Source organism: Thermobia domestica, chromosome 6, assembly GCF_964235325.1.
Source record: "Thermobia domestica chromosome 6, izTheDome1.hap1.1, whole genome shotgun sequence".
NCBI classification, from domain to species: Eukaryota; Metazoa; Arthropoda; class Insecta; order Zygentoma; family Lepismatidae; genus Thermobia; species Thermobia domestica.
This window is the reverse complement of record NC_137459.1, coordinates 151,640,176-151,664,611: the sequence shown is the minus strand read 5'-3', so window position 1 is coordinate 151,664,611 and position 24,436 is coordinate 151,640,176. Positions and strand designations below refer to the sequence as shown.

Genomic DNA, 24,436 nt, shown 5'->3' with positions numbered 1-24,436 from the left:
CACACCCTCTTTAATACAAATTCAAAGTCTGTCAATTTGAGTGAGGAAATATGGGATTGTACCAGCTCCTTCCTAATCGCGGAAGGAGGTTACGAAAAAACTTGATCTTTACTTTAGTTCAAGGGTTAAGAGGAAAATACACGAATATATTTGCGATAAAAATCATTGACTTCCATAAAAATAACAACACATGTGACCTATCGTAAGTCTAGTTTGAAGCATTCACGTCATTCCCAATATCATCAAATGCAACAGCGAACATTGGATTAATAATGTTAATTTGTAGCCGCAATTGACATCAAAGAAACCCTAATTGATTTTTATAAATACTCAGCAGCTAGTGCTGGAGTAGTAGTTTTCCCGCAACCTACTGAGCAAAAAAGAACGGTAAAACTAAACATTTTCTTTCTTATTTTGGTTTCATTCAGATAAAACATATTTGATGAAAATTTAAAACGAGGGGTAGAAAACAAAAGTCACGAAAGACTTGTAGCGTATGAGAATGTTACAGCAATCTTTGATCATTTCAGTACAACCGTCACTTCGAAAATATTTGTCTAGTAGTGTTAAAACTTTCTTATGACGAATTAACAGTTGCTTCGCAATTTGCAAGATGTCCAAGAAGGTACTAACAAATTGGTTGAAAAGGAAGAGAGACAATGACCTTGTTAATTTCGTTGATGAAAATGTAAAAGCCAAGACATCGAGAAAAAGCAAAAAAATCCAAAGAATATATTAATTTTCCAGCTACTACTTCAGAGAAAGACGTAAGTACATTTATTTATTTATTTCATGTAACGTACTCCCATGCGCAAAAAAAATTGCGCGTATACTGTAACTCACGATTTTTCTCAATTATTTCATTTTCCTTATGTTTATGGGTAAAATTCAGTTATTAGTATGTGGAGATAATAGAAAGCAATCCATCTAAGGAGATATTTCCAAAAAATATAATAAAATAATAAAAATATAAGCAAAAAACAAAATTATGTTCGGTTTTGTGTATACTGGCAATAATGTTTTCGAGGGAATTTTTGGAGTAGCACAGCACGATTGTAGAGGGAATTACAGAATTGGTAACAGAACAGGGGGACAGTTGAATCAAGGAACAGGAAAGTGGAGTAGAATATTGCATTTATTGGCCTAAATCTAGGGTGTAAATTGTCTGCCAAATATAAATTAGCTTCTGTAACCAATATGTTGTACGGAAATATATAAACAAAGACAAAAACTGTTGTCTTAAGTTTGGAAGTGACATGCTCTATAGCCATGAGCATTTATTTCTTGAGAAAAAGATAGGTAACAAAAGAAAGTCTGTGTGGTCAAGTGGGTAGAGTGACGGATTAGTAATTCTTATACTGTTTTGACCCCAGATCGAATCTCATCCGATCCTGTTCAATTTTTTTTTCTTTACAAAACATTATAGAAGTGTATAATTTGTATGTTAATAAAAACTGAAACAATACATTAAAGAAATAACTTTTTGTTTCCTCTGATGACGTATTTATTTAGAATTAGTGTACTATTAGTAATAGCCATTGGTTTCAGTTTATGCTGTTATATAGATTCTTTTATCATCCTCTTTTCTTGAAAAAAAAAAAACAAAAAACAAATTTGTCTCCAATAAAGTATGAAAAATATATATAGACTAAAACAGACATCTTATTATCAAACGTGATTTATCGTGATGAAATAAACAAGTTTCCCGTTATTAAAAAAGAAAACTATAGAAAATCATTGAATTTGGTCTTTAGGTTTTTAGCGTGCTATAGGCCTATATATTCTTTATAAGACCATACTTTATAAGGCAAGATGTGCGATCATACACACAAATTTAGCTAGTGGGTGAAAGATGTTTTCGGCACAAATATTTTACAGGTCTAGGTGCATGAAACACCAATACGCCATGGTCTTGACCTTCGTTTATTTCACATTATTATCCGACACATCATAGCAGGTAAAAAGCAGCATCAATCGCCAAGAAAAACTGCAAGTTGTGGTCTTAGTCTGTTTTTGATGCTCCGGACTCGATCGCCTAGCACGCCCGTCTATACCTTGACTCATACGTCTATCATTCAGTGCAGGCACATATCCAGCTTTACTTTTCGGAGGGGGCCCGACACGAAAGCTCGTAAGCACGTAATTCTAATGTTTCAAAAATATCAATAATAATAATAATAATAATAATAATAATAATAATAATAATAATAATAATAATAATAATAATAATAATAATAATGCAACAGTTCTGTATTTCTCTTAAACATTTCTTACTTTTCATTTATGAACCGGTCAAACTGCATTCTAACACAAACGAAATCAAAAAAATATTTTCTAGAGACATGTAAGGAAAACTGTCTGCTACGTATATCACATAACAAAAATAGCAAATGGCAATGAGTGTATCGTTCTAATACAGTAATGTTATAAACAGAACGGAAACGAAATTGTAATCCCATTTAAAAGTGTTCTTTAATCCCACCTGGTATCAATGGCATTACGGTATATTCATACAAGTAACACTTCCCAAGTGTAACACTCCGATTTTGATAAAATTTGACAGGCAGACACTACACATAAAATAAACGAATACATGTTTTTTTTTTATTTTCTGCGGAAAAACGGTTTTAGGGGGCAAAAGCCCTCACCCAAAACTTTGAAAGTTAACGCCCGAAAGACAAAAAATGTGGACTAAAGTGAACGAAATTGTGCACAGATAATAAATGTAAAATGAAGGAATGCGTGTTTTGTATTTTCCTGGAAAAACGGTTAGGTGGGGCACAGACCCCTCCAAACCTTTGATCATGAAATATCAAAAGTGCTAGTAACAATATGTTTGATGTGTTTAAAGGACGAAGAATTCCAACGACACTTTGTGTATGGACAATACGCAAAAACTAAACGAATATCTGCTTTTTTTTATTTTCTGCGGAAAAATGGTTTTAGGGGACAAAAGTCCCCATCCAAAATTTTGAAAGTTGACGCCCGAAAGGCAAGAAGAAGTGAACCGAAATGAATGAAATTGTGCAAAGATATTGCAGACGAAAAATGAGGGAATACGGGTTCCGTATTTTCCTGAAAAAAAAAAGAAAAGAAAAACGTTTGGGTGGGACACAGACCCCTCCAAAACTATGATCGTGAAATATCAAAAGTGCTAATAATAGTATGTCAGAAGTGCTTAAAGGACATGAAGAATTTGAACGACACATTGTGTAGGGACAATACGCAAAAAACAAACGAATACGGGTTTATTTTCTGCAAAAAAAATGGTTTTAGGGGGCAGAATTCCCCACCCAAAATTTTGAAATCGCGCATAGATATTCTAGACGTAAATTGAGGTAATTGTGTTTCGTATTTTCCTGGAAAAAAAGCGGTTGAGTGGGGAACGGACCTTCTAAGCTGTTGATTACGAAATATTAAAAGTGCAAATAAGTATACGTCAGAAGTTCCTAAAGAGTATGGAGAATTGCAACGAAACTTCTTATAGGGACAATTTGCAAAACAATAAATGAAATGCGTTTTAATTTGTACGACAAAACAGTGTTGGGGCCTAGAGCCCCTCCAAAAAATAAAAAAATATGTAAATATTACTGTAAAAGTGCAGGAAGGAATGGACCGAAGCAAATGAAATTGTGTGTAGATATTGTATAGACTGTATGTAAAATAAGGACTTTCGTGTTTTTAAGATGTCCCTATCAATTTTGGCACATCAACAACAAACAGGAAATTAATCGGCACGTGTTTTTGTTTATGCGGAAAAACATTATAAGGGTTAAAGTTGCCTCGTGATATACTACAAAATACGCTAACTGTTTGTGCTTGTTGTTGATATGCCAAATTTGAAGAAATCTGATGGAGACGCTTGTGAAACACGAGAGGCTTTATTTTTCATATCCAATATCTACAGACAATTTCATTCGCTTCGGTCCTCGCCTTCCGACACTCAACGCCTCGGTCCACTCAACAGTTTTTTTTTTCTTTCTTTTCAGGAAAATACGAAGCACGTATTCCCTCATCTTACCTCTACAACATTTGTGAACAATTTCATTCAGTTCGGTCCATTTCTTCTTGCCTTTCTTGCGTCCAATTTCAAAATTCTGGGTGGGACCTTTTGCCCCCTAAAACCGTTTTTTCGCAGGAAATAAAAAAGCTGTATTTGTTTATTTTTTGCTTATTGCACTAACACAAAGTTTTGTTCCAATTCTTCGTGTAAATTTAGGCACTTCTGGCATACTGTTATTAGCACTTTTGATATTTCATGATCAAAGGTTTGGAGGGGTCTGTGCCCCACCTAACCGTTTTTTCCAGGAAAATACAAAACACGTATTTCCTAATTTTATGTCCGCAATATCTGTTCTCAATTTCGTTCACTTTGGTCCACTTGTTTTTGCCTTTCGGGCGTCAACTTTCAAAATTTTGGGTGAGGGCTTTTGCTGTTTTTCAGCAAAAAATAAAGAAGCACTTATTTGTTTATTTTATGTGTAGTATCTACCTGCCAAATTTTATCAAAATCGGAGTGTTACACTTGGGAAGTGTTACTTGTTAGAATTATAACAACAACGCATTGTCCACAGTTTGGACACTGACTCAAAGTAATCTGACATAAAAGAACCTCAAAAGGGAAAAAGTAGGTTTATTAAAAAGTGCTTGAGGTTTGGTAAGGGACAGCTTCCAGGACCTCACGCTGAATACGTCACTGAGTCAATGCATTGTATTTGTTTCTTGCAAAACATGATAATTAGATACGTAATATGTAAAATTATATCATAGTTTGACTTTTAATAGGTCTTTCCTTAATACATCCATATTATCCGGCGTTCTGCCTGCCTGTTTCATGTCGGATAAGCGAAACTCTACTGTATTTTCAAAGATAGCATATTCACAGGGGCTAGAGGTCTGCACGGGCCGGAATTTTTAGAATGGACCCGGCCCGTCCCCTTTAATTTATAATCTATAGGCATTAGCGGATTAAAGGCGGAGCCAATGGAGCCCAGGCTTCGGGGCCCCAAGCTTAGGGGGCCCTTTAAAATCCCTCTGTTTAATACTAAAATATAGTAATCAACTTATTATATTATAGGCTTCAGACCGATGCTAATTTTTTTTCCCGCTCGTTACGCTCGCGTTATCGCTAGATTTAAGTCTTTCTATCAGCAGCATTTACCTGTTAATAATGAATGCAATTATTTAATTGTTAATAATGAATTTAACTAAACTAATTATTCTAAACTTGGAGCACATTCAAATATTACAGCATAGTTCTCGGTAGTTCCATATGCCTATGAGGCTGTGGAAGGCAGAAAAGAAAATTTATGCACTGGAACTATTCTTAACATAGGGCCCCCTTAAAACAGTCGGTTCTAGGTCCCCAAAAGCCTTAATCCGCCCCTGTCTATAAGCAATATTTCACGAAAAGCTGGTATTTTTTAACAAATGTGTTCGTCATCAAGTTTTCATAAAGTAGTCCCTTTCTCCTTTAAGTAATTTCAGAGTCCACGGTGTTTCAATGGTAGGGCGTTCACCTCTGGTGCATGGAGTCCTTGGTTTGATCTATGCTCGCGCCAAGTGAACCTTGTGCTGGACAAACACTGTGCGTGCGTTTTCTCGAGGTTCTCCCGTTTTATCCCACTTTCTTCACTCGATCATTTCATTCATTTCTTATCATCACTGTCTCCTTTAGCCTATCCGGCATAATCGTGGGACGTAAAACTTAAAGATTTCATTTCAAATCATTTCAATCAAAAAACAGTTGCAGGAAGTATGTAATTTCGAATAAAACAAACTACTATATACAATTCTGGGTATATTATTCTTTTATGAAATTCTCGCGAACCTTTTTTCTAAATCGAAGGGTAAGAAGACTAAATTCACTCTCTTATTATTATAGATCCATTTCAATTGAAGCAGTTGGAATAGTTGAAAAAAAAAAAAACAACATAACCTATATTCCAGTGTGCCACAATCGGTATAACGCGGCACACTGGAGTGTCCAGCAAAGTGAACTGTGTGACGCAAACTTTTTCCTACTATTTGCAAGAATATTTGTCGAGCTTCTGTTATTTGTTATTATTATTATTATTATTATTATTATTATTATTATTATTATTATTATTATTATTATTATTATTATTATTATTATTATTATCAACGATTCTTCCATGAATCAGCTGTCTGTATACGGTTAAGCAACCACAAGTATCACATTGAGGGAATGAGTATAATTATTTACTCTAATAGTAATACAAAATCTATTTGCTTGTATATTCTACCGGGAATAACTGCATCCGTCTAGAAAGCTAGAACTAACAAAAAAGGGATCCGAAGTTGTGACCACACACCGCCCCAAATCGTGAGTGCCACAAGTTCCCTTCTACGCCTTAGCACAATAAGGGCTGTTGCGTTCAGGGAGAGAGAGAAACAACTTAATTCCATTGCAGTTATATGCTTATTAAATGTTAACTTATATTTATAAATTATGTAAGTGATCGTATCGTTTTCTGTTTATTATTATTATTATTATTATTATTATTATTATTATTATTATTATTATTATTATTATTATTATTATTATTATTATTATTATTATTATACATTTCTTATTACGCTGATTGCCATGTGTATGGAATTCCATACACACGGCTCTCCTGTGCAGTAGAGCGTAATTATTTTCCATACGCAAACAATGTAGATATTCCAAGTTTGTTGTGTTCGTTCTATAGCTGTGTATGTAATTAGATACATATGGCGTAGAAATCAAAATTTAATGTCCATGCCACATACATGCAAAACCATACGCAAAGACATTTATGGACAAAGACATTGAGTTTGAGTTTAACGTCTCGCTCAGCAACGAAGCTATATGAGACGTCGGCCTACTGATTAACGTGGACTCCGAAGCACGTGAGCTCTCGCCGGGAATCGAAGCCGGGTCTTCCACGCCAAAGGCGCGTACGCTAACCGCTTAGCCACTATGAAGCTCATGAACAGAGACATTTAAAACAAAGGCGAAAACAAAGATGTGTGATGTGATTTTGAGTTTAACGTCCCTTTCAGCAGCGAGGCTATATGAGACGTGGACCTACTGATTAACGTAGAATCCGAACCACATGAGCTCCCGCCGGACGAAAACAAAGGCCTTTGGAATTGACAATAATCGTTTGGACATTTCAGTCGCACCTACCTAATATTAACAACATTTCTACGATAATTTCGTAACATTTTATTATTTCTTTTGTTGATTAGCTTGGTTAGGCTTATTTAAACACTTTTTTTCTTTGCACCGACGTGTCACATCTCTTGGATGAAAATACACTAGCTCTCACTGGAAATCAAATCCAGAACCAATGCACTTGAACCATTTGACCACAACAAGGCACATTTAAAAAGAAGTTTCGATTTTGTTCGGAAAATTGTGATTAGGTGTAACATTAAAAAATATATTTAAGAAAGGATACGGAGCAAACGCACTGTACTTTCTCGCTCGAATTTTTTACACTGGCTTATGTTAGGCTGTAACTATTATTGAAACATTTATTTGGGAAATTGCGAATAAAATAGTGTTCTGGAAAACTTTGCTAGAAGAAACTTCAGGCCCAAAAGTAAACTACCCATTGGTCATATTTTCGTTAGAAATAACATGATCCATATATTAGAATTATTAAGGATATAATTGTATGTGAACTATAAGCAAAAGCGTCTGAGTAATTTCTGAGAAAATCATGAAAAAAGTCACCCCCAAGAATAAATTATCCCTTGTGGATCTTTTCAGGACAAACGAGCTATGCTATATTGTTAGTGTTTTCGTAAAACATTTATTTATGAAATAGGAACACAATCGCCTGAGTCGTTCTTGAGAAAATCGCAGAGTAAAACTTACTGTCAAAAGTAATATACCATTTCTAGTTTTTCCGGATGAGGGAATTATACCATATAGCTAGGTTATTTATGTCACATGTATTTATAAAATATGAACAACAAACATCTCCTGTGTGTTTTAGGAAGGTCATCGGGAAAAGCTTACCCCCAAAGGTAAACTCTTCTATCTGTAATTTTGACAGTATATCGAGTAATTTTTAAGCAAATCGTCGGGAAAAAATTCACTGTCAAAGTATCTCTTTTGGATTTTTCTTTTCGGAATAAGCGAGTTATACCATATTGTAGATTATTACAGAAAATATTTTACTGAAATTAGAACAAATTTGTCTCAGTTATTACAGAGAAAATTGTCTAAAAAAATTCAACCCTTGAGAAAACCACTTCTTCTGTATGTTATCGGGATAAACGATTTATGCTGTATGTTAGTTTATTAATGAAACATTTCTTTACGAAATATGAACAAATTGCCTGAGGCGTTAATGGGAAAACTATCGGGGTAAAGCTCACCCTAAGATTAAGCTACTCCTTCGAACGAGTTGTTTGTTAGGTTGTTAATGATACGTTTATTTATGAAATGTGGTTGAGAAAATTCTGCAAAAAGAACGCATACCATACAGTAAATTACACCATATATATTTTTTCAGAAAAATTATTCATATGCGGTGGAGATTCGTTAATAAAATATATATTTATGAAAAGTAAATAAAATCGTCACAGCTTATTTTACTTGAGAAAATTGAATTGTTTTAAATTTTAATCCTTCAGTAAATTACCCTTACTTTTAGATGTCGAAGGACATAAAATTCGAAAGATAGTATGTTATTAAAACGTTATGTCTAGAATTCGGTACAGATTCGTTGAACAGTATGGCCTCTATTTGAGTGCGTGTAAAAGCATGACGAACCGAGAGACGAATAGATGGACAATCATTTTTTCGATATGTAGGAGCCATGTTAACTTATATTCATTGAAATCTGGTATTCGGTTTTTATAATTATAACCACACTTTCTTCTTTCGTCGCTCGAATGTGAAAACGAATAGGCCTACACCGACACGTAATGTGATAATTTGTAATCCCAAAAATTTAATTTGTTATGTTTAATGTGTTGTCACGCTAAAAAAAAAAAAAAGAAGCTTATGCATGTTAGATCATTTTATTATCAGTTTTTCACGCTACTGTATAATTCGTTGGAAGCATTCGTGTTATTCACAAAGAGAGCTGTAAAATTCAGTTTTGTTTAAAGAAAGCATTCTTGATTTTTTTTTACACAGACTTGCAGAGAGAGAGAGAGTCAATACTCTAAAAAGGAACACACACACACAGAAACACTAGAACAGACAACGAGCTATGGCTGTGATTGTGTTCGTCACGCTGTGTGTAAAGCTGCAGGTCGCGCTTGTTTTGTTTTTTACAGACACACTCGCAGTGAGTTGAAGTTTGAAGTTACTTCTGCTGTGTTAAAAAAAACTGAGAGGGAATGATTAAGCATACCATACCATAAACTAAAAACAATCGCTATTAGTAATAAATAGTAAGCTAATTCTGAATAAATACGTCATCAGAAAAACAAAAAGTTATTTCATTATTATATTGTTTCGGTTCTTATTAACATAAAAATTATACACTTTCTACAATGTTTTGTAAAGAAAAAAAATTGAACAGGATCGGATGGGATTCGATCTGGGGTCAAAACAGTATAAGAATTACTAATTCCGTCACTCTACCCACTTGACCGCACAGACTTTCTTTTTTTACCTATCTTTTTGTCAAGAAATAAATGCTCATGGCTTTAGAGCATGTCACTTCCAAACTTAAGACAACAGTTTTTGTCTTTGTTTATATATTTCCGTACAACATATTGGTTACAGAAGCTAATTTATATTTGGCAGACAATTTACACCCTAGATTTAGGCCAATAAATGCAATATTCTACTCCACTTTCCTGTTCCTTGATTCAACTGTCCCCCTGTTCTGTTACCAATTCTGTAATTCCCTCTACAATCGTGCTATGCTACTCCAAAAATTCCCTCGAAAACATTATTGCCAGTATACACAAAACCGAACATAATTTTGTTTTTTGCTTATATTTTTATTATTTTATTATATTTTTTGGAAGTATCTCCTTAGATGGATTGCTTTCTATTATCTCCACATACTAATAACTGAATTTTACCCATAAACATAAGGAAAATGAAATAATTGAGAAAAATCGTGAGTTACAGTATACGCGCAATTTTTTTTGCGCATGGGAGTACATAGGAAACCGACACATATGGATCTTTATCTCGAAACGTCAGGACTGTGTCAGCCTGGACACAAAATTGATTTTACGAATACCACCATAGTAGTCAAGGGCAGCAAATTTTGGTACAGAATAATAAACAAAGCCATACCTATCTCACATCTCAAAGGAACAGTCCCAATAGAGACAATGGATTTCAACTCAGCCTCATCCGGTGGGCCCTTTTCAGGAACAAAAAAGCACAACAACAGCCAATCAAGAGCCAGCATCTCTCAGCCAACCAGAAGCCAGCATTTCCCTTAACTCCCATTCCTAGCTTCGCCCCTAAATAGTCACCATATATATATATGCCCACATCTCCGGTCTCACCCATCATCAGACTTCAAGCGAATACAACTCTCCACGAATTAAGAGAGGCAAGAACAATCCGTGCGAAATTTGAACAACAGTGTACAGGATCAAAATGAGTTATTGGAACAGGCAGTGGACGTATAGTTCGAGCTAAGTACAGTGTTAACTACCAACTTTCCGTCAGGATACTAATAACCAGTGTTAATTACCAACGTTCGCTTAGGTTATATGACTAAGGCTACAGGCTTTGCCGGTCTTTATTAGGACCAGACATAGACTCGAACAAAGGATCGTTCTGTTCTTCTAAGAACAGTACTTATCCGGCTCTTTTTAGAGCCAACAGCGAGCGTATTTACTTTCTCCCGGACGGTGCTGATGTTAGACAAGGATCGTTATGTTATTCTAAGAACAGTACTTATCTGGCTCCTTTTAGAGCCATTAACCAGTGTTATTATCGGTTATGTTATATGACTAAGACTGCAGGCTTTGCCGGTCTTTATTAAGACCAAACATAGACTCGAACAAAGGATCGTTCTGATCTTCTAAGAATAGTACTTACCCGGCTCTTTTTAGAGCCAAGAGTTAAAACGATTTCTTGATGGATTTCGAGTGTCAGACTTCGGTCAGCATGCGCAATGGAACAGAAACGACTATTACAAAATGAAGTCACATAACAACCAATGCAGACAGACAAATTTTCATGTGTTGTCAGAGGAGTCGCGATATCTGAAGACATCGTAGAAATCAAACAAGACTTAAAGGGAAAAACAAAAAACAAAAATTATTTATGTAATCCGAATGATGTCTGACAATGGTTTGTTCCCTTACTTCGGATATTTTCTAAAGATCCTGAAACTATAAATCATCTCATCACAAATGGGATTTAGATTGAATATCACACATACAAAGTTGAGAACTCAAGAACCACACGACGCCCCATTCCCTGTACCATATGTTATGAATATGGCCATAACTCCTATAACTGTATAACAGGATTATATGCTATCGATGTGGACAACAGCATCCTCCTAGCACGTGCCAGAAAGAAATGTCTAAATTGTTTCACCCCACGTGCAAAACAAATGGGTATGGTACTGGTAGTAACCGATGTACCGAAAGACCATTCCAGAGTGCAAACAACCACGTGAAGAAAATACTTATACCAAATAACACTAAAGAAATACAAGAAAACAATAGATTCGAACAAGAAAAGAATAATAACGAGAACAAAGAACCACCAAAGGCGTAGGCACATTCAACCCAAAAACTCACTGAACAAGTGAACCAGCTCAAAATGGAAATACAAAATCTACAAGATAATATATTAACTTGGGTAAGCAGCACTCTCGTCCTTCTACACATGGACGACCACCAAGACATAATAACCATTTTACGTTACATAAGACTTTTGCAACCATAAAAGTCAGGACTGAGTAAGCTTGGGCACAGAATTGATTTTACACATACCACCATAGTAGTCAGTGGTAGCAATTTTTTGGGACAGAATAATAAAGAAAGCCATAGCTGTCTCATGTCTCAAATCAACAGTCTCAATAGAAACAATGAATTTCAAGTCAGCCCTATCTGGTTAGCCTTTTTCAGGAAGAAGAAAGGACATTCAACAAAGCCATTTCTCGTAGCCACAGCAATAGCTAATTAGGAGCCAGTCCCTCAGCCAATCAGAATTAAAAAAAGTCTTTCAATTGAATTCCGTGTTTGGCTTAGCCTGTTCTCTTCGTGTTCTCTATCGCGTTCAATATCGATGATCTTAAAGAATATTATTCAGAACCATAGGTGTCCAAACTCGCGAGCCCGACGCTCGTGAGCTCGGCACTCACGCTCAACCGGGCTCGGGCTCAATAATTGAGCGCGAGCCCGAGTGAGCCCGAGCCCCAATGAAATAAGTGAGCGCGAGCCCGAGTGAGCCCGAGCCCCAATGAAATAAGTGAGCGCGAGCCCGAGTGAGCCAGATCCCACTTGAGATTAGTGATCGCGAGCCCGAGTGAGCGCGAGCTCAGTTAACAGAAGTGATCGCGAGCCCGAGTGAGCGCGAGCCCAGTTGGGAGAATTGATCGCGAGCGCGAGTGAGTGCGAGCCCAGTCCAGAGAGATGAGCGCGAGCCCGAGTGAGTGCGAGCCCAGCTGAGACAGGTGAGCGCGAGCCCGAGCGAGCCCAGTGGAAAATGGCTACCTTTGTTCAGAACTCCTCCCTGAAGCCTTCCTCCAGTATACATTATATTTATACAAAATAAAATAAATCTTAACTCACAGAACATTCTAACCGCAGTAAACACATCAAAAGAAAATATACACATTGAACCAGTGCCGTAACAAAACTCTTTGGGGCCTCGGTGCAAGAGGATATCTGGGGCCCCACAAGCGAACGTATTTTTCAATATAATAGTAAAAGCAGCAAACACGATATTACACACACACGCACATGTACACAGAGATACTTTCCTTCAAAAGTACTCTTGAATATTGGAGTAATATAAGATAGAAAGCAGACAATAATGTTGCTGGGGTGAGAAAAGAAAAGCTATTGAGCATTTCATTCATCCCGTGGAAACACAATACAATTCATTGTGACAATACAATCCATAATAGGATAAAATACAGTGACATGAAATGTATTTTCCGATACATCTAGTCTACTATCCGTAGCCAGTTCATCAAAATATTTCTTTGCAAACCTTTTCCGTTTCTCTTGAAATGTTTCTGTAACACACAATTTCGGGAACAGGTCTTTTGTGTTTTTTTTCTTCAAACTCGTCATACTTTCTCAGAAGATCTCTCATTTGCGAAAATAATTTCTTCAGATTTTTCTCCGCTATTTGCAGATCACTATCAGAAGACTGCAAACTTTTGGAAGTCACATACACAGACATTAGGATCTTTTCCCGAATGACTAGGATCAACACAAATTCAAATGTCTCTATCTTCTTTAAGGTTATTTGTAACGTCCAAATAGTTTGTTTCTAACACGTTAGACGGCGCCATCGTCATCAATGTTAACATATACAACTAATAAAATAAAAACTATCAAAAATAAAAAGAATAATTCAAAAACTACGCAAAAACGAATAGTCTGCTTAATGGACTTTACAAAATCTAGGGAATGGTGCGTGCCGCTTTCACATATTGTTATTAGTTTCGTTGTTAGAGGCGCCATTGTTAAATAATCAATCAACTTTATCTGCCATATTTTCTTCCAGAAACTGAACAAACTTGGCACACTCATCTATGATTGGAATATCTAGTGAATGGTATGTGTCGATTTCACATATTGTTTTTACTTTGATTGTTGGAGGCCACCATTGTTAAATCAACAATCAACTTTATCTGTCATACTTTCTACCAGAAACCGACCAAACTTTGCAATCCCACTTACGATTGAAATATCTAGTAAGTGATTCCTGTCGATTTCACATATTGTTGTAAGTGTCATTGTTGGGGAGTCACGATTGGTAAATAACAATCGTTGAAGGCCACTTTGTTAAATATACAATCAACTTTATCTGCTACACTTTCTACTAGAAACGGACTAAACTTGGCACACCCATTTACGATTGAAATATCTAGTGAATAATACTTGTCGATTTTATATGTTGTTGTTAGTTTCATTGTTGCAGGCCGCCATTTTTAAATAAACAATCAACTTTATCTGCCATACTTTCTACACAGTGACCAAACTTTGCACACCCATTTATGATTGAAATATCTTGTAAATGGTACCTGCCGATTTCACATATTGTTGTTAGTTTCACAGTTGAGGGTCACCATTGTTAAATAAACAATCGTTGAAGGTATTCTCAACTCATCTGGTTTCTTAGTTGTCGGACAAATCGCAGTAAGGAACTTTTGAACATCAACAATTCTCTCTTTCATGCTGCTAACAGCAGTATGTTTTGTTTCCCACCTAGTTATACATTTTTTTAAGTTTTCTTCTTTAATTTTGAAGCCATTTCGTCACCAAGAGCTAAAAGAGACCATCTAGGAGTACTAGAACTAAAAAGAAAAAAAAAAGGAAAATACGTTGAAGAACATAAAAAAAATTAAAAGCGTATGTGGAGACCAGATTATGCGTACGGCAATGAACGTACGAAGCGTTTGGAATATTATCACAAATTCTTGCTTGTAAACCACTATACAAGTAAACTCCATCACTGATGCTCATCATATCCCTGTCCTCTGCACCGTTGTATGTCGATTTGGTTGCTGAGTAAGATGTTTATAGTTTTCGGCACCATGCTTCTCCAATGCATAAAATCCTACAAAACTTTCTTTAATTTTTAATGTCGCTTCTTCATAATTCACAGCAACGTAGCGAAGAATGACACTAACCTGATCAGTTTTTGTGATGTCCAATGTTGTATCCACGATTACTACTACTACTACTACTAGTAATAATAATAATAATAATAATAATAATAATAATAATAATAATAATAATAATAATAAAAATAATAATAGTAATAATAATAATAATAGAAGATAGTCCTCAGTAGATACGGAATTTCACAAATTAAGTCAAGGTCTTATACATAATTGTGGATTGAATGGGGCAAGGTTTAATGAAATCTTGCGTAATGTCTTGAACATCTTGAATGTGGCGTTTTTCGAAAATACAAGTAAGGTTTCCTCTTAAATTTACCATACAACTATTAGTCTTTGCGCTAGTAATGCTCAAAGTTCAATTTTTGACACTTTTCCGCGCTCATACCTCGAAAAGGACGCCACTTTCGACTTCGGTGTAATAATTTTTGTTGCATGTTTTCCTGTCTACTTTCAACCCCCAAGCGCTGTAATAGTAATTATGAGACACCATATCTATATCTATCTATCTATCTATATATCTATATATATATATATATATATATATATATATATATATATATATATATATATAGATAGATAGATAGATAGATAGATAGATAGATAGATGTGTGTGTGTGTGTGTAACAAGGAATGGAGCGTATAATACCCACCTAAAAAATTGGGATTACATCACTGCCCCCATGAATATGTAGGCTTTTCCTTTTTATCTCATTTTGAACCTTCTTGCACAATATATAAATAATAACGGCAGCTACAATTATTTTTGCAAGTATTATATTTTTGTCCCTCTTAGTGCATTTTACTGAGTGTGCGCTGGATAAACATAACAGTTGTTTTATATTTATATTAATTCTCTTTGAACTTCTTAAATTTTAAATGTGAAAGCTTTAAAATTAACGCATTTTGAGAAGTGTATTGTAAAGTTATTTTTATACAGTCACTGCAGATATTTTTGAATATTTTTGGTCACGTTATAATTAGGCCTAATAAACAACATTTCATGGTAGGCCTACATTAAGCTTGTTTAGGTGAACATTATATGTTCCGATGTTTGACGTCACGAAGAATGTTCTCACAAAAGGACTGTCACATTTCTCTTCAAATAGAACTCAAAACATCAATATTATTCTTTACAGCTCACAAGACAGAATAGATTGATATTAGATATTGGATTATATTTTATATTTAAGTGCTCTGACCTTTAAGAGCCAACGGACCAATTGAAAACCAAGTTATAGCGTGTGTAATAAAACCTAGTTAGTACGCACGTAAATGACGTTAAAAAATGTGAAAAGAAAAAAGACCAATTTAATCGTTTAAGCGAAGAATTTAAAGATTCCATGAGTAAATTGTCTTCGTACTACAAAAGTTATTATCATTATTATTATTGACCATTCATCCTACTTCACGATTTACCCGGCACTAAACGTTACCGTACATCTTCAAAATCACTGGCTAATTGTATTATTTATCAACTTTGTATACATGGTTGGGTATTATACGTAGGTACTAACCGAAATACTTGAATAAAATTCAATTTACCTTATTAATACGGTGTATGACTACCGTTAGCTCTGATTCGTCGTGGTGTAGAAACATATAAGGCTTGAATGGTTTCCAGAGGTAGATAATACCATTCCACATGCAGTACAGGACTCAGTTTAGTTTCTTCAGAATTGATCACAGAGTTTGTACAATGTTGAGGTCTGGGGATTGGGCAAGCCATGGGGGGGGGGGGTTGTAGTTAATCTCGATGCTCATCAAAGCACACCTCAACAGCTCCAGCCGTATGGATTGGTGCATTGTTAAACTGAAAAATTACGTCATTGCCCAGAAGCATCTAGACAAGAGGATGCTTGTGATCACCTGAAATGTTCGGACAATCACTGGTAGTATTGTGCCCTGTGGGCGTAATCCTAGGACCCACAGAACACCGGAAGATTATTTCTCATAGCATCACAGAGCTGACATGTTTCACAATATGGAGGAGACAGTGTGAAGTATAAGTTTTCTTTGGAGTCCACCACACATAAACGTAGTCTGTAGTTAGAAATAATGTAAAAAATGACTCAACGATCCATATACACAGCATTTGGCTCGATTTTCCTCGTTTTGACTCGAATCGAATCGAAACTCGAGTCAAATTCGAGTCGAGTTGGAGGAAATTTTTCGAGTCGAGTTCTCGAGTCGAGCTCAAAGAAGATTTTTGTTTCGAGTCGAGTCGAGTTTGGGTGAAAACTCACTCGAACTCGCTCGTGCCCATCCCTACAATTCTTCTTTACCTTGTAGTTTCGAAAGAAGAAAAGACGATAGAAATTATTTTCACATTCTCTGAATTATATCAACACGTTTAGAAATAGTGTGTGCTATGATTATCTAACATAACTACTAGTTTATTTTCTTATCTTTGTCTGAGGAACTAATGGCAAAGTGCGAGATCAGAAAACTGTCGTTACGATGACGCGGGTTCGAATCTCGCCGTGGCATTTACTGTATGTTCGCTAAGTAAACCCCTGCCACTTGTCACGGCTCTTTACTTACTACAAAATCAGTACAGAAAAGATCGTTCTAAAAATTTCAGGCTATTGGGACATTCGAACTTTTACTCTAGAAAAAAAAAGCGCAGAAGAAATGTATCTTGTTGTCAGTATAGTGGAAGGAAACAGGCTTTCTTCTTGGAAGTTCAATCAGGAAGTAAAATGAAAATGTGTGGGGCTGCACTGAGACACTATTTGCTGAAGATCTTGCCCTGCAAAGGAGTGACATGTAATTTCAATCTATCTTAGCTTCGGAAAGTAGTTGGTTGGTCAACTCCAGGGCAGAAAAGTCCCTCGGAAGTATGCATGAAAGAAACACTGGTCAATAAACTACAAAATAAATTAACTAAAAACTCTTTCCTTGTTTTTTTCTACATATATTTTTTTTAACACAGATAACGGGCTTTTCTGAGAACACTTAGAACAAATCCTTGTACTAACATCACACTAGGTAAGAGGTCAGCAGGTATCTATTAGTCAGTATTCAGTTTATTATCAGCAAACCTTGGACCAATAACGCAATGCTTCTCCATTTTGGGGGCTTGTCTTGAATACATACCTACTCAATACATTGGAATGTGTGAAGTCTAATAATATAAAGGTCAAGGTCATAAAGATAAGAACTGAGAGCTGAGACATGTGATCTTAATGTTTTATTTTTTACAACGTTAAACCACGTGTTTGGATATCATAATCTAAAATAAATTAATCAGTGCTTTAAAGACATGCGTTTTTACATAGTAAATTGTGACTTTGGTCTACGTAATAATTGACAATCTCGAAAATTGATCAGTAATAAATATACCTCACTGATCATAAAAGTAGTTTCAAATAGTAAACCATTATAATTTTAGATTCTTCATGTTCACGTTTTACGAAACTTATAGAAAAAAGGCTAATACGTTAGGACAGCTATCTATTTTTAAAGACTCACTCAAACTATTAATTGTGAATTAGAAAACCATATTCAATCGACAAAATGAAAGATTTTAATCCTAAAACCAAGTAAGACTTGGAGTACTTTATTAATGGAAACAAACGAAGCTTGAATCTAGAGTCGGACAGGGTCAGAATTGACAGTGAGGATACCAGAGATTTTCCCCTAACAAAAGTTATCCCCCTGCAGAAGAAAATTTTCATCCCTTTCAAGGATTAATTTTTTAATCCTGTAGATTTTTTCGAATGGTCATGTATATAGAAACAAAGAACAACTATTATTTTGTGTTTCCAAACTGAAAAAAACAACTTTTATTTGAGTTAAAACAGTTAATGAAATATCTCACTTCTCAACCTTTTGTCGTCGTTAGAATCAACACACTTTTGTTTATGGAAATATTTGTCTACCTACGGGAAGAAGAAATTATTTTTTGCCAGGAGCAAGCTTAATACGCTCGAAAGGATGGGAGTACACCAAAGGCCTTATTCCATTCCAACATTCGTGAAAATTGCGGAGTGTAATGCAATGAAAAACTTGCAAAAAAGTATAAGTTGCCTATCATTACAAACTAAAATGTAGATTTTTGTTGAGTTAATACAAACCATTACGAAGTGGGACCACGAATGTTTAGGTCTGCAATTCTTGGTAAAGCATTCTTATATATCGTATCAGTGACACAGCATTCATCCAAATGGGTGATGACCTAGTTTCAACTAGAAGCATCTATATATTTGTAATTCGAAGAGATTAACAATAATTTATTTAATTATTTATCAACTAAGGGCGGCTCTGTAATGTAGTCATAGAGTCGCGAACCTTCCCAATTAATACGAAGAAAAATAATTAAGAAAAATGTGAATATTTATTTCTGAATAAACTATGTAAAGTTAAGTTAAATAATTCTGTATATAAGACATATCGTATACTGTATACTGAATATATGATTAGACAATAGCAACTTTTCCTGTAATATTTGTACCTAATTTCAGAATTTTAAAAAATGCTTTCAGAATAAACCATCACTGGAAAGCCCCAAATCCAGCGGATGATTTTGTGACACAAAAGGTGCAATGTTAGTTTCACCGCTATTGCTGATGTGACTTCCCTGTTCTGGAACTGTAAAGTCGCCACTGTTATGAAGACAATAAACGCTTCTAAGTATATCAAGATGGAACAAATGAGTTGAGTTAATTTTGAGTTTGTCTCTTTCAGCAGCGAGGCTATATGAGACGTGGACCTACTGATTAACGTGAAATCCGAAACACATGAGCTCCAGCCGGAAATCGAATCCTGGTCTCCCGCTCCAAAGGCGCGTACGCGGACCGCTTAGCCACGGATGAGCTCAAGACGGAACAAATGTATGACATTCTTCAATATTATATTATGTCATGTAACAAACTTGACAGTTATTTTAAAAAATACATATTTCTCTTCCTTACCAGAATAGATGAATCAAACATTTAAAAAAATCCTGTAATTCTAGCCCTGCTCTATTGCATAAGTGGCTCAAGAAATGGACAAGAACAAATTTTCGACTTTTCTTGTGGCAAGAAATCTGACATAGGACACCAGAAGTAGATACACAGTTACATCTATGACATTTTTGTTACACAATCTAAAAAGAAAGAAAGAAAGAAAGAAAAAGAAAAAGAAAAAGAAAAAGAAAAGTCCTCAGATACATAAATAACCAAATAAAGATTAAACTGAGCGTTAACTTCAAAAATGTCTTTGCTCCTTGATATTAGTCATTGAATGCAGAGACTGGAAAAGCAATTAAGTCAATTATCCTACAAAAGTGTTGATATATACAGTCAGCTGCAAAAGGATATACCAGCCCAATAAATTTATCCTCCAATAATTTTGGAACAAATTATCAAACTAGAGTACAGTTGTCTTTGACTAGAGGGGAAGTATTTTCCTAATACAATATTACAGAAAACCGTGCTTAAATTGGTCACCTGTGTCCATAATTTTAGTCTTCCAAACTATGTTACACGTAAGCATCGGAAGTCTTATAAGACAGCCATGTCCGTTCATCCGTCTGTTTTTCGGAAAGTATTAGAGCATAATGAAAAACTAGCTGGAAGTGACTTCTTAAAATCGATTCAGAGTTTCAGTAATATATTCCACCTCCTTCATTAAACCCCTATTGAAACAGAAATAGTAAAAATAAATTATTTCCTGCTTTAACTTCATCACTATAGATCGAAAATTGTCATATTTAAGAAGAAACTGTTTTCTGTAATCGATTCAGCGTTCCAAGAATATATTCCATTTTCTCCGTTAATTTCTCTGCTGAATCGGGAAGTAGCAGTAGGTTTCTAACACTCCTGCTTTCAATATTGATCTCCGTAGAGGAAAAGCGATAAGAGAGAAAAAAATGTAATCTTTAAGTTTTCCGTTCCACGGTTATGCCGGCTAGGCTAAATGAGACGCTGATGATGAGAAATGAATGAAATGGTAGAATGAAGAAGAAAGTGGGAGGAAACGGGAGAACCCCGAGGAAACCCACATGCACGGTGTTTGTCCACCACAAAGCTCACTTGGCGCGAGCTGGGATCGAACCAAGAACCCAATGCACAAGAGGTGAGCGATAAGAGAGAGATCACTTCAGTGCCCTAACAATAAGTTACGTCTCGACCTTTATCCCTCTATTCTCACCGGAAACGGCACGAATCGATGACTCGGTTTCAACATCAATCGCTACAGTGAAAAAAAATTGCGTTATGTAGTTAACTTTTGGTTTGGCTGGTTGAAGCTTGGCGTTCCTCTTCAACACTGGTGCTTTACGAGACGTAAACATACACACTAAGGTAGAACCCAAACCACCGTAATTTCATTGCTCTCCCACGGATAATTGAACTGGGAACACCGTGCAGCAAAGGTGCAGGCGCTAGCCACTAGGCCAGCTGGAAGAGCTGGTAATATATAGTAAAAGGAAATCATTGTTTTTTTTTCTTTTATAGATTCGGTAGGTTCCATGAATAGGTTCCATCTGCAAATTTATTTTTTTATTATATTCGAAATTGGTAGAAATCTACTTTCATTTCAAGTTTCAATATTGACTATAGAGGAAAAACGATAAGAGAGTAAGAAATAATTTTTGTATGCCTTCAGTGACTCAACCATCTGTTTCACTTCGACTTTTGTCTTTCTACTCAAACCGGATGTAGTGGAAATCTACAATTTCCGGCTTCGACACTGGTCACCATAGTAAAAACAAAGAAAAAAGTAAGATAGTGAGAAACAATTTCTTTTTTTATGGATTCTGTCCTGTATGGATAGGTTACGTCTCAGAATTTATTCCTGTATTGTAATTAGAAACAGAAATGAGCTACAACTTCTTGTTTCAACACTGATTCCGATAAAGGGAGAACTCTAATGGGAAGCGACAACCATCTTTATATGCTTTTTTCAAACTCACAATGGCTCTACCGAGAGATCAAATTTTGAAACCTTAATTTAACTAGTTTCCCAAGGCCATACAAACAAAATTTAGCACAGCGACAGAAGTCGCGGTGACAATACAATATTCTATTGTTATTTTTATATATTTATGTTTTTTTAATCTAAAAATAATTTTATTTGGTATTCTATCTTGTAACTTTGACTTTAATCATTTCATGATATCAAACGTCTTGAGCCTTGAAATTTAGCACAGCGATGGAAGTCAAGTGACAATACAACCATAACCATTCCATGTTACATTCCTGTATTTTTAACTAAGAGTAATTTTTAGTTGCACTGTACGAAGATGAACCATATTGTATTACACAAAAATGAAAGCGACCTTATTTGTGATCGAATCGCAGGAAGACTGCTGAATTGATTGAAATTATTTCTTGAATATATTTTTATCACCTACCTGGAAGTGAGTTTTTATGGTGTTACTTTAAATTCATACTCTAAGGGGGAGTCCTAACTCTCATAAAATGCATATATGTATGTATGTGTGCATGTTCCAGCATAATTCTTGAACGTCTTGAGCAATTTCTCAAACTTTGTACGCATATGACTTACAATCTCATAACAAATACTGTGGGGGTAAGATATCTCTAGACCCGGATGTTAGCATGTGAAGGGTTGGCAAGATCAATGTTAGTGTCGAATTCATAGATTTAGTGATTGCTGAGATGAATAGTGGCACACCCAAGGACAAGTTCAGCCCCCAATGGCATGGCGTAAGAAGAGGATAGAGTTGGGGATAGGAAGATGTAACATTTCTAATGTTTACATGCTTTTCTTTAACTTTAAATGGTTAGGGTTGTTCTCAAATTTTGCAACTTTAATTGAACTCATTTTCTGCTCTCATACAGAGATGAAATTTTGCACAGCAGCATAAGTTGGGTGACAATGCAGTATTCCATCTTATTTTCATATATTTGTGTGTATTTACAAAAATTAACTACGAATAATTTTACTCGGACTATACAGAGATGAAGATTACCGATAATCTCTTATCCTGCAACCTTATCCTATTTCGTTATGCAACCAGAAATACTCAGGAGTTAACGTGCACACTTTAACACACAGGTTAGCTTTGTAAACTGCACTTCAGATTGTGGAAGTATGAGAAATGAAACAAACAAAATTCTACAATAGATAATGTAATTAGTTATGAGTAAAAAGTAAAAAGTAAAATAAAATAAAAAAGATTTTTTAAAAATAACTTTTCTTTAAAAAGTAAAACATTTTGCACTAAAAGGTAAAAAGTAATACAAATCGTAATAAAAAGTAAAATATAATTATGCTGTAAAGAATGTTACTGTTTTATAGTATCACAAGAGATGGAATAACATTTTGCTCGTCGAATTTGCTCCAATGTGTCTTTTTGTCTGATTTCCTAGCAAATAGATGAGCTCAATTGAATTCCATAGTGCAAACACTTATTCCTCCTAGGCCCAGTAATGTGAGCTAGTAAAACAATGACGAACTTTACGAAAAGGTTCAGCAAAACGTTCGTCACTACCTTGATTTTGTTTCACCAAATGCAATAATAGGTCTGCTACCTGTACCGAAATTACTTTCCAACTTTTTTTCTTGAATGTTGATATGGTATTGAAAATATTTATCTACCGTTCCGGAGACCTTCCTAAGTTTCCATTTCATCATTGACATCATGTGAATACGTAACTTCTCATGGCTGTACATTCGATTAGACAAATGTTTAGTGGCGAACAGTTTTGTCACAAAAGGCTGATTTCTAACCCGTTTATTTTACTCTTGTAAACAACCACACGGAAAGCAAAATACGAAATCAGTACTAACAGAATAATGAAGCCATGTTTTCGGTTGTGATCTGCAATTGTCGAACTTCTTGTGTAAAACTACCGTTTACCTTCGCCAATTGGAAAATTAATTTGCTTTTCGTTTGGCTGGCATCATCCAATGGAGATTATGGAATAGATAAACAATTCCTTGCTTGCAGAGTTAGAGTTGGATATCCAGCTAGAATAATATCCTGTAGTACTTGGGCCTGGTGAGTTGATAGGTACAAGTATGCTGTCAGCTGAATTCGTGCAAATAGGCTTCTTTTTCTTAAATTCCTCCTCTATTGACACGACAGCAGCTTTTTCCTGTCTTGTTCTTGTATTATCTTCGATACTTTCTGCTGTAACTTTCGCTTCGTTGACATGTATTCCCAATCTCAGTGTATTCATGTGCAGATTTACGCCTAACGTTTGTGTCGCAAAGTATCGAAGTTCGAAGCTCAATTTTATCCTAAGTCATTATTTTATTAACTCGTAAAAATATCTGCATTAATCTGCGAAACTTTTAATTTTCTTCTATTCTTCGCCGTTTCTTGCGATTTTCCGGGTCAGATATTTGATGCTTTCTTTCCATTTGAGAAAACTCTGAACTAGTGATTGTTACTGTTACGTTTCTTAACACCACTTGTACTATTATAAAAAATCTCAGGGGGAATATCTTCAACACACAAAAAAACTTAACATCACTAAAATTACTGACTTGGATTATTTTATTTTTCTCTACATATCTACAACTCTTGCTTTTTCTCTATTTTTATAAAATCACACAATATAGTTCTTTCTGTTTCTAAAACGCACTCTACTACTGCTACCGCCAAAAAACGCACACTACCTTTTTCTTCTTCTTCTTTCCTGTCGTCTGCATACCGAGTTACGGAGATTGAAACT

General features: G+C 35.3%; 1 protein-coding gene across 1 annotated transcript in view; it reads left to right on the top strand.

The window, feature by feature from the left end:
* mRpS33 (mitochondrial ribosomal protein S33) overlaps positions 1 to 24,436 on the top strand; it is a 463,548-nt gene that overhangs the window by 20,898 nt on the left and 418,214 nt on the right. The gene's annotated exons all lie outside the window — the stretch shown is intronic.